Source organism: Acinonyx jubatus, chromosome B1, assembly GCF_027475565.1.
Source record: "Acinonyx jubatus isolate Ajub_Pintada_27869175 chromosome B1, VMU_Ajub_asm_v1.0, whole genome shotgun sequence".
NCBI lineage: Eukaryota > Metazoa > Chordata > Mammalia > Carnivora > Felidae > Acinonyx > Acinonyx jubatus.
This window is the reverse complement of record NC_069382.1, coordinates 143,055,956-143,064,897: the sequence shown is the minus strand read 5'-3', so window position 1 is coordinate 143,064,897 and position 8,942 is coordinate 143,055,956.

Below are 8,942 nucleotides of genomic sequence, written 5' to 3'. Positions count from 1 at the left end.
TCCGTTGTAAAGTTATTTTTCCCTTTACATACTGTCTTTTTGGAAGCCAGTCACTGAATCTAGCCTACACTTAAAATGAGGGAGGGAGAGGATGAAGCTCCTGGAAGTGCGAGTATTGACAGGTATTATTTAGAATTCTTCCATAAGAAAGATTTGTCACTTCACTCTATTAATTTATTCATTCACTTACATATGAATTCATGTATATTTGCTTTGTACTTTGGGTTATAAGTCAATGTTACATTATTTACTTTGTTACTCAAATTATTTCAGCTTTGGCCTTTGTGAGTTCTTTCAGTTGGCTTCTGGGTCCCTTTGATATGCCGCTGTACTTTGTTTTTTGAACACTACTTTCTGGCACTTTGAGACACTCCAGGCCCATCTTATTATTTTCCCTTCCCCCAGACCTGGAAAACAGCCATTTCTTCAAGGAGCCCTGGTTCTATTTCACAGATAATGGTATTTAGACCATGATCTGGGTACTGGTTGCAATTGCTGTTAGTGAGGTATCACTGCTTCTAGACTCTTTCAGGGAACAGAGCTAAGAAATGTAGGTGTGTATACTAACCCATGTATACACAGATACCCGTAATTATTTCTGTGTCATCTGTTATCTATCTATCTATCTATCTATCATCATTTATCACCTATCTATGTACATTTGAGTTCGTACTGATGTCTCTGACTACTCCAGAACCGCAAAGTTCACTCAAGTCTTTCTCTTCCTCATATTTATTACTTCCTTCTTTGATAGGGAGAAACTTGGCTCCCATTCTCTACCAAGTGTTTACTTATTTGTTCAACCCCAGGATACGTATGAAGGAGTTTCAAATTTATTGGCCTATATCTCCACGTGAAACAAATTCAGCAACTAGAGTACGGTGTATATACAACTTATAATTTCCAGTCAATACCTTATTTTTCAAAGTTACTTAGTCAGTTCCATGTTTCTCCTACCCTCTTCAGTGAGGTTGTGACTGGTGAGTTTTGGGTGACTCACTCACACTGGACACAAGACGAATTTAGGGTTGGGAGGTTGACTGACTTTTGGCTTGAGCTACATGTGTGGGCCCACCCAGTAGCTTTTTTTTGTTTGTGTTCCAACAGGGCAGTCTCTGTCTGCAGTACACAAAGATGGTGGGTGGTGACAGGTGTCCTTTACGTATTCCCTTCCATGGACACCCAGGATGGTCACGCCAATCCCTTCAAACACTCCACATCAAGTCATGTCGTCTTCAGAGGTGGACATGTCTATCTATTCCAAGTGCTCTGGAGACAATTGCTCTGCAATGCTACTAGGCCCTTCCACTTGATGTCCTCTCTTGTCTCTGTCAATCTGGTTATGTCATGCTCCCCAGGGTTGGTTTTACACCCTGCCAAATATCCCTTGCAGAAATGGAATCACTTTCCTTTCTTCACCACAGAACCCTCACCTATCGTCCCTGTTGGTGGCTGTGTGTCGAAACCAAAACACAGTTAACATTGAAAGAGATCACATTCTAGAAATGCAGTGATTATGATATAATAAGAGTTCCGTAGAAAATATGGGTGGAAGATGTGCTGATCTATGTTTGTGCTAAGAAAGTCATAATGATCAATTTAAGATGACCAGAGACTTGCACTTGTGATTGTCATCAATGAAGCACAGTAACATTCAAGAGAATCATTGGAAGCCAGAATTCACAGTGACATGATGAATGATGCATCACCACGAATAATGATGTAACCAATATCACATTAAGTAAATGACAATTGAGAAGTACAGAGGCAAGAAGATTTATTTGTTTCAATACAAACAGGCTCCAAGGAGCCATCACATTGTGAATAATAACAACATCGCTACCTGACTCTTGAGATGGCAGATATAAAATTAGCCAAGAATGAGATGCATTTGACAATAAAGAAGATAGTACCAACAAAGAGATGATACCTGGATCTGAACAGGAAGATAGGGTGTCTGCACATCAGGAAGAAACTTCATGTGCACGACTGTACAATAAACAAGTATGTAAGGATCGCTTCTCTATTCATTACTCTAAATCTTAAGTGATAAATGAGTATACTTCACATGGGCCCATGCTGGTATTGCATAAACCCGGAGGACATCATTAATATGGAATAAAATATGAAGGGATTCACCTGGAGTTGAACAACATGGGCCCAGTAATTCTTTTTTTATCAATATTGTCAACATTTTAGGAATTCGATTTCCGAAGGGTGGCTGACAGTGTAATGACCACTGCGTTATACCAGATGTGTGGCATATATGGACATTACACCTTGAATCACACAATTTCTACTCATCCTTCTCACCTAAATCTTTCTTTGCTCCTCTTCAGTCGCTTTATAAAGTGATTATCTTTCATATATCTTTTTCACTTTCCCTCCAAGATTCTTTTTTTTTTAAGTTCAATTATTTATTTAGAGAGAATAGGGGAGGGGCAGAGAGAGAGAGAGGAAGAGAGAGAATCCTGAGCAGGTTCTATACTATCAGCGCCGAGCCCCATGTGGAGCTCAATCCCATGAACCATGAGATCATGACCTGAGCTGAGATCAAGAGTCAGATGCTTAACCAGCTGAGCTACTAACTCGCCCCTCCTTTCAAGATTCTAATCAGTTTGAACTTCATATTATTCCTTAACACACCATGCTTTTTTATGCATGCTTTTTCCTTCTACCTGGGATGTCTTTCTCTGTCTTCTTTATCTGTTTAATTCAACTCAAAGGTCACCTTCTTTGAGGAAACTTCCCTGCATTAAGTGGCTCACTTCTTTTCCTGATGCCCCTTCACTCTTTGTACTTAAATTATTATAGCATTCACATTTTATTATAATTATAATAGATTTTATATCCATTTGAAACGTAAAATCTGAATCTTAGGCCTGGAATTTGAATACACATGGTTCTGACTCTTGAGAGCAGGCCCATTTAATGGTATCAGTTCATTTATATATCTCTGTCTCCAACTAGATAGTGTTTCTCACCAGACAGGGCATCAGTTAGAAGTCTGTATATCTCGGGGCACCTGGGTGGCTCAGTCGGTTGAGCGTCCAACTTCGGCTCAGGTCATGGTCTCACAGTTTGTGAGTTTGAGCCCCGCATCGGGCTCTGTGGTAACAAACAGTTCAGAGCCTGGAGACTGCTTTGGATTCTGTGTCTCCCTCTCTCTCTCTATCCCCCTCCCCTGCTCATACTCTATCTTTCTCTGTCTCTCAAAAATCAATAAATGTTAAAAAAAATTAAAAAAAAAAAGAAGTCTATGTATATCTCTTGGCATTTAACATAACCTGCTGCATAATGCAGATTCAATAAAAATTAGAGGAATAAACTGATTTATGCTATGGGCTATAAATATTCTCAAGTATAAATCACAGAATCCTTGCTTATAATAATTTCTTGAACTTCAGAAATAGTAAATATAGTAAAGTGAATTTTATGCAAATTTGTGCTTTAAGATAATAATAATAATGATACATTTTATTTAAAAATGTCAAATAAAGGAAATTACCCCAAATTAAGATACCTCAAGAACTGAATGTTTAAAGCTGATTAGCCATAGTTCCATTTGACGGTGTCACTTTTGCATCAGCTCAATTGATCTAAAATTACCCAAATTATCTCTTATGTGCATAACTGACAAATAAGTACGTGAATACTTGTATGACACCAAAGAAAGTGTGTTAGCATTTTGCAATATATCTTTTGGGAAAGGTAGAATCTTTTTTGCCTAATGAAAAAATTTTGTTTATAAAATGTTACATATGATGGTTGACATATAGATTAACAACATTTTGTCCACTTAATTCATGTGAAACTGTGTAATTTCTTTAGCACTAGACTATAAACAGTTACCAGGACAACAGCTGAAAAATACGGCATGCCAAAGAGCAGATCATTTTTCCAAATTTACTTTTTGTCTCCACTTAGGTCTTATTCAGTTCTGTCTGTTGCATATTTCTTCATTTATTTGCTTATCCATTGATATCTGCACCCTAAGGGCTGGTTCCTTACAGAGCTGGTCTTAAGAACCTCCAGGGAAGAACTGAATTAAAGACAGTGTCACTGGAAACTAAGAGGCAGTAACACGGGGAGGGAGGAGGGTGTAGTAAGTGACGGAGACAGGAGGTCCATCCTGTCTGAATAGGTGAAGGCTCTTACTCGAGTCAGATAATTGGTTGGTGATGTGAAGAGCCACACAGCTGAGTATTAGGAGTCAAGAACACTTCCAGTGATAAAAGGAGACCTCAACAAGGCAGAACACTCTAAAGTTTCAGACTCGGTTAGCCTATGACTTTGGGCTTGCCACTTGGGCACAAGAGCAGAGGCTATGAGAGAGCAGAGTGCAGAGTTAGCTCCAGTGGCTATCAAGCAGAGTATGTGCCAAAATCAAGAAGACTGCATTATTGGAAAGATGATCCCTTGATTTTTCTTTAATTGCAATAAGAAAAAAAATGTAGACCACCACAAAAAATCCAGATATTTGATCCATTGCTTTCTTTCAGTGATGAAAGAATGGCTCTTCTATATTCAGAACAGTCTTGCATAAGAGAGCTAGCCTTTCTAAGTTTGTGATGGGGTGGACCACAGATTTATTGTTTGAAACAAAGCTGATTCAATGCAAGAATGATTGTGAGGTATTGAGGATGGAAATAGAGGTATGCTCTGGCCCATTTTATTACTTTTCTCGTGACAGAAATTGTGGGGCCACAGTTTAAACCACTACAAACGTCTTATCTCCCACACAATACTAGAAACACGTAGCTCTTATGCTTTTTTAAGAACATCAAAAGCAAGAAGCATTTCCCTAAATAAAGAGGACTTGTTTAGAAATATAAAGTCTATGTTCTGAGAAGTAGTGTGATTTGCTTAAGAATAATAGATAATAATTCTAGTTTTTTTATTCCATGTATTAAAAAATTTTTTTTACATTCATTCATTTTTGAGAGACAGAGAGAGACAGAGTATAAGCAGGCAGGGAAGGGGAAGAGAGAGAGAGGGAGACACAGAATCTGAAGCAGGCTCCAGGCTCTGAGCTGTCAGCCCAGAGCCCGATGCGGGGCTCGAACTCAAAAACCACGAGATTATGACCTGAGCCAAAGTAGGACACTTAACCGACCGAGCCACCCAGGCTTCCCGTATTCCATGTATTTTCCAGGAGAAGAATGTATATTTACAGGGATTTGTGTGTGTGTGTGTGTGTGTGTGTGTGTGTTAGTCCACCTTAGCTGACATACAAAATACCATATAAAACTTAACTTGGGTGGCTTAAATAGAAATTTATTTTCCCATTGTTCTGGAGGCTGGGAAGTCCAAGGTTCAGTTTCAGGTGAACGCTCACCTACTGGCTTGCAGATGGCTACCTTCTTGCAATGTCCTCACATGGCAGGGAGAGAGAGGAAAAAAAAAGAGAACAAAGCTCTCTTGTGTCTTTTCTCATGAGGACACTATTCCCATGATGAATGTCCTACCCTCATAAACTTGTCTAAACCTAATTATTTCCCAAAGCCTGTCTCCAAATATCATCACATTGGGGTGTAGGACTTCAACACATGAATTTTGCGAGGGCACAAACGTTCAGTCCATAAGAATTATATGAAATCTCTGGATCATGTAGGGGATATTTTCTAAATTTCCTATGAAAATAAGCCATCTCACAACCTTGCAAAGGAAAGAGAGTATCCAGTAATGACACTGATGAGGGTGTAAGGCTAAAGGCTCCCTTTGTTATGTCTCATAACCCATCATTGCTATCACCGGCAGGAAAAGAGGGGTCAGAAGTATTTCCTCATCAGAGAAAGTGTATGTCATTGCACAAAAAGTATTTAGAAAATGTTTTTTTCTATACAAGTTATTGTATAGGACTTTTTGGAGATGCTCACAAAGTATGATTGTTTTCCTCAAGTAGTATCATCTATTTGAGTATGTGGTCCAGTTCAGCTGTTTTAAGGACCTGTGCTGAACCTACCAGAAACAGCCGACCCATATAAGGAGAAATTCTGTTAATGGAACATAGGTTTCTACGAAATGTATTTCCAATCAACCCTTAACTGACTTCACTCTATCTGTGCTTGACTCATACTGATGTCTTCCTTCACCTTGCTGACTGACCTCATGACACTGCCGTCCTTTCAAGTTTGACAGGCAGATTGCCTGCCTTTTCTGATTCTGACCCCTCTCACTTTGTTCTTTGTGTAGGAGGAAGGAAAAAAATCCCCTCTAAAAATCAGAGGCAAAATCTCTTTGATAAAGGAATGAAGGAAAATACTTTGATAGCTTCTTGGGGAGGGAGGGGGGGCAAATGTGAAAGCTGGCCTCTTCCCTCCAAAGCATAATTTAGACAGGCTCAAATTAAGCAAAGGGAGAGATGATATGCTCTGCCTGAAAACAGTAATAGGAAGGGGAGTGTAGGAGACAGAACAAGATAAGAAAAGATAAGAAATGAGGACTGAAGAGAGAACAAGAAAGGAGGAGGTTAGTCAGGGCTCAACGAGGAATCAGGTGGTATTGATAGAGCTGAAAAGGCCTTTTCATGTTTGATTTCAAGTTCTTTGATACAAACTTGTGTTGGGGGCTCTTTGAAAAAGTGATTGGGGGACATGCAACATGGGCTTCAGGGTTGGGAAGAGGCAAATGTACAGCAGAAAAGAGAAAGCACAGGTAAAGAGAATTTAGCAGCACCAGGAAATAAGAACCAGAGATGTTAAGGATAAATGCAAGCAGTAGTCCCCAGGGGGACTCAAGTGTAAGACTCCGGAGCTTTAGAAAACTGGGAGGGCAGCAGTGGTAATTCTGGTTGCTCTCTGTAGGTGGGATCAACATGGGACTAAATGTAATTAAATCTAAAGGGGCAAGAGGACCCAACTGGGGCTAGAGGACTTTGAAGACATTCATCCTACTGGAATGTGGGTTATGTCTTCTCTGTAGAGTTTGTTTCAATCTACAGGACTTGCAACCAGACTTATCAGCTTCCTCCCAAGACCCTCAGTATTATCGTCTTCTCAGATCTGTCCCAGGGCTTTTAGACTCCAAATATCAGAGAAAATATAAATGTAAACATGAGAAGGGTATTTGACTCAAACGAATGAGTGAGGGCAGTTAGTTCATAAATCCTGACGATGACAGTCTGACTCACTGCCTTTCATTTCATACTTATAAAGGCTCTGCTCTGTGCCAGACAATATGCTAAGCATTGAAGGAGTGACAAAGATGAGTTCTTGAATCCAAGAAGTCAACTATGCAGGAAGAATCGCGTAAACTTACCAACATGATATAAGGTCGAAAGAAGTACCATGTGAAAACAGTCTAAAGGGTGTTATAAGTTGTCAAACGTGAGAGAGTTCTTTTCTAGTTAGGGGTCATGGAAAATTATTTTATATAGACTTTAAAAGATAGATAAAGTTTTTACAAGCATTGGTGAGGAAGGGAAAGTGATATAAAAGATAAAAGCCAAATGCTCAAACAACTAGCCACTCAAACCAACAAATATGAAAATTATCCCAGAAGAATAAGAGAAGGCATTTTTCTAGTAAACACACATACTGTTTAACTGCTTGGAGGAAGAGTACGTCTCACACTTAACACTAGTAGCAATGGTAATCATGATGGTATTTATTGTTATTTAAAAAATGTCTTTTAGGTATCAGATACTTTAAGTACGTTACTTCTCTCTCTCTCTCTCTCTATATATATATGTATAGTTCATATATGTATATATATGTATGTATATATAATATATTATATATAGAGAATATATATTATATAGAGAGATTTATATGATATATAAATATATATAAAAATTCAGGGTAAATATTATCATTTCATTATATATGTAAGAAAATTAAGGATCAGAGAAAGCAAATTATTTGCCAAATGTTATATGGCTAATAATTGGCACAATCAAGATTGGAATCTGATACCAAAATCCCATTTACCGTGTTGCGTTGCTTCTGAGCAGTTTCACAAATTTATAAAAAGTAAACAGAATCAGAATCAAACCAATGGAAACGTGTTTGATGTGAACTGTGTACTTAGGGCTAAACTTTGAACAATGACATATAGATCAAGGATTGTTTGCAGTTAGTAGGCAAACTGTGGTTCAAAGCTCTTCTTTGAAACTTGGTGTTCCTCAGGGTACTTTTCACGACGGTCTCTCTTTCTCCTCCGATCACATGGCTACAATGACCCTCTACAAATTGACGATTCCTGAACCTCCATCTCCAGCCTTGATATTGTTCCAAAGGACAAGGAGTACTATTCAACTGCCCATCAACTTCTCCACTTGGAGGTCTTAAAGATACTTCGACATGCAAAACCAAGGTGCTCTGCTTAATAATTACACTAAGTCAACAGGGTAACACAAGGACTATTTGAGTAAACCGGCCACTCTATCTTAAGCTCGATATATCCCAAACTGATATATTTCATCTCACTCATATCACTTGACTTTACCTGCAACTGTCATTTCCCATTAGCACTACTCTTATCCAGGCTGCTTACTGGACCACTTTATTGCAAAAACCTCCTAAGTGGTCTTCACAATCGTGTTCCCATTTATGATAAGACAGATGGTTTCAAAACACAAATGTGATTCGTGTCAGCTCCCTTTTTAGTCTGCCATTCTCTTAGGAGGAGGTGTAAACTTGATGTAAAAAGTCTTTGAGATATGGCCCCTGATAACTGTGTCAGACATTCTCTTTAGAGAGCAAGTTGCCTCATCATCAAACTTTGTATTTCATTGAAATTGCATTTCTTCCAGTTCCTTAAATATGCCATGCTCCTACCTCTGGGCCTTTGCACTGTTCTGTACATTTGCCCAGCACACTCTTCCCTCTATTTGGTCCACCTCCACTTTTTAGTCTGGTTTCCACTGAGAGGTTACTTATTCCAGGAAGCCTTCCCTAACCCCCTTGAAAAATGTCACATGTGCCTCCTCACCCCACTTA